Source organism: Erinaceus europaeus (assembly GCF_950295315.1).
Source record: "Erinaceus europaeus chromosome 6 unlocalized genomic scaffold, mEriEur2.1 SUPER_6_unloc_21, whole genome shotgun sequence".
Classification (NCBI taxonomy): Eukaryota; Metazoa; Chordata; class Mammalia; order Eulipotyphla; family Erinaceidae; genus Erinaceus; species Erinaceus europaeus.
The window spans coordinates 191572-194584 of record NW_026647127.1 but is presented as its reverse complement, the minus strand read 5'-3'; the positions used below and the strand labels follow the sequence as shown (position 1 = coordinate 194584).

At 48.5% G+C, this 3013-nt stretch overlaps 1 non-coding gene across 1 annotated transcript; it reads left to right on the top strand.

Annotated features, from left to right (window-relative positions):
* The first annotated feature begins 1436 nt into the window (after positions 1–1436).
* On the top strand, positions 1437–1543 carry LOC132536155 (U6 spliceosomal RNA). The gene has a single exon (XR_009547824.1). It is a non-coding gene; the product is annotated as a U6 spliceosomal RNA (small nuclear RNA).
* The last annotated feature ends 1470 nt before the right edge of the window (positions 1544–3013 follow it).

Below are 3013 nucleotides of genomic sequence, written 5' to 3'. Positions count from 1 at the left end.
GGACCCCTTCGGAGAGTCTGGGCAGCCGGCCTTCACTTTCCTTCCTGCCGGGAGAGGGGTCCTGGGGTCCCAGGGCCTCGCCCAGCATGTCCATGCCTGCGGCTCCGAGCGCCCTGAGGGTGAGGACCCGCCCGGGCAGCTCGAGGCCGGGCAGTGAGCCTCCCGCCCACCCCAACCGCCCAGGCAGGAGGGGACCCCGGTGGAACCCACCAGCCTGCCTTGGCTTAGGGAGTGGCCAGGCCCAGAGAACTTTCCGCGCGCCCGCCCATCGAAATGTGTGCCCAATGTCCTTCCTCTGTGTGGCCCACGACGAGGTCCTCGGGGGACTGCTGTTTGGAATCCTGAACCTGTAGTTTGGCCTGGGGCAACATGGCTAGCCGGGCTCCCAGACTAGCCGGGCCTGGGCGCGGGGTGTGGGTCCAGGTTGGGGGGTCTCCTCACACTTCTAGAACTGGAGTGTTTTCTCTGCCTCTGTCTCTCTCAAAGAGACATGCATTTCAGAGCTGTGCCCCATGCTGGCTGGCTGGAACCCCTGTTGAGCCATTTGCCAGGCTGCGGGTTGGGTCTGGGATGAGGGTCTGGCACTTTGCAAACTGCTGGTCCGGGGAGGCCACTCCCAGCGCCCCCCCACCCCCTACCCCTTTCAGGAGGCCTGGGCCTGGCTGGGCTCCTTGTGCCATGGGGGGTGGGCGGGGGGGCGCCTGGGGCTCTTGTGTCTGCAAGGATAGTCCTGGGGGGACTGCAGTCCTCCTGCGCACAACAGGGCGGCCAGGGCACTGGCAGGTGGGAGCTGCAGTAGGAGCTGGGCAGAGCCAGGCAGGAGCCAATCTTGGAGCTGGGTAGGAACCGGACAGGAACTGTGGTTTTAAAAAAAAAGGAAATTAAAAAAAAGGAAAAAAATGTTACTTATTAATACCAAAAAGAGAAGCAGAGCATGACTATGGCACATGCAATGCTGGGGATTGAATTCAGGACTTAATGCCTACAGATCCACTGCCCTAGCCATTTTGCAATTCTAGAGTATAAATAGGTTATTTTATTTTTTTGTTGTTGTTGTCACCAAGGTCTCATTGTCTCCCTTTCTTTTTTTCTTTTCTATTCTTTTCCACTCTTTTAAAATTTTTATTTATTTTTCCTTTTGGTTTCCCTTGTTGCTTAACATTGTTGTGGTTATTAATGTTGTTGTTGTTGGATAGGACAGAGAGAAATGGAGAGAGGAGGGGAAGACAGAGAGGGGGAGAGAAAGACACCTGCAGACCTGCTTCACCACCTGTAAAGGGACTCCCCTGCAGGTGGGGAGCCAGGAGCTCTAACCACGAACCGCCATCTTTCCTCCGGTCCTTGAGCTTTGCGCCATGTGCACTTAACCCGCTGTGCCACCACCCGACTCCAACTGTCTCCATCTCTTAACACTTTTTAAATAAGATTATAATATAGTCCTAGCTTTGATAGTACATATACTGAAATTGGCATGATACAGAGAAGATTAGCATGGCCCCTGCTCAAGGATTACACACAAATTCATGAATTGTAACATATTTTTTCAAAAAAAGTTTATAAAATATATGTACACATTATAAATAATTAAAATCTTTTAAAGATCCAGTTAATGCAAGCTGGGAGGTGGTTCAGTGGTAAGAGGTCTGGATTTGCATGTGTGGGATCCTAGGTCTGTCTGAACCCTGTTTCTACATATGCTGAAGCTCTTTTAAAAGATTTATTAATTAGTGAGGGAGAAAGGGAGGAGAAAGAGAGAGAGATAGAGAGAGAGAAAAAAACACTGTAGCATCAGTCTGTAACATGTGATGCTGGTGGTAGAATTCAGGACCTCATGCTTGAGTCCAAAGCTCCAACCATTGTGCCAGCCTCCAGGGCTGCAGATTGGCTTTTTTGAAAAAAATCATGGTAATATTGTTCTCTTAACTGTACATTTTTTATGTAATACAAAGACTTTTAAAAAATTTTTCTCAAATATTGTGCCTAAGGATCAATCCCACCCAGAACCTTGCACCTGCATGGGACAGCTGAGAAGCCTCCCCGCCAGTCTACATTCTGTATCCTTTAAGAGAGGGAGACATGCAAAGCACTGCTCCTCTATGCACGGAGTCCCTCCCATTGCCTGCCTGTGGTGTGCACTTGCAGTGTGGAGGATCAGACCCCCATCCACATGCTACGTAAAGCATGTGCTTTACCCCCTGAGCCGCCTTCTGGTCCTGAGTTTGATTCCTGGCATTGCATGTACCATAATGATGCTCTCATTCTCTTTTATGAATAAAAAAGTTATGTATGTACTTGAATAACAATTCCCAGTTTTCCATAAAGCAATCTATGTATCTTTTTTTGTTTGTTATTGGATAGCGACAGAGAGAAATTGAGAGAGAAGGGGGAGATAGAGAGGAATAGAGAGACAGAGAGACACCTGCAGACCTGTTTTACTACCTGTAAAGCGACTCCTCTGCAGGTGGGGAGCAGGGGGCTTGAACCAGGATCCTAAATGGTCCTTGCTCTTTGTGCCATGTGGGCTTAGCCCACTGTGCTACCGTCTGGCTCCCTTAGGTATCATTTCTAAAGCCTGTTAAATCTAAAATGTTCTTAATCTTTTGTAGTAATTTCCTGATTCATGTTTTCTTGTCTTAAACATCTTAGTTCTGTTTAAGTTTGCCTTGTGGGAAGTCCCATCTGTCTTTGGTCTTGGTAATTTTCCAGGGCTTGTAGTTGAATGCCAGCAACAATGCTCCCAGATAAAAAAACAAAGAAATTGCTCTGCATGTGCTTCGAGGTAGGCTTTACCAGAAGATTATAGAGAAAGACAGGTGTCAACAGCAAAATGCCAAAAGACTGCAGGTAATATATATATATACATTTAAATGAAAGAAAGAAAGAAAGGTGGGGGTCAGGTGGTAGTGCATGAGGTTGAGTGCAGGTGGTGCAAATCACAAGGACTGGTGTAGGGAACCTGGGTTGAGCCCCTGGCTCCCCACCTGCAGGGGGTCGATTCATAAGTGCTGAAGCA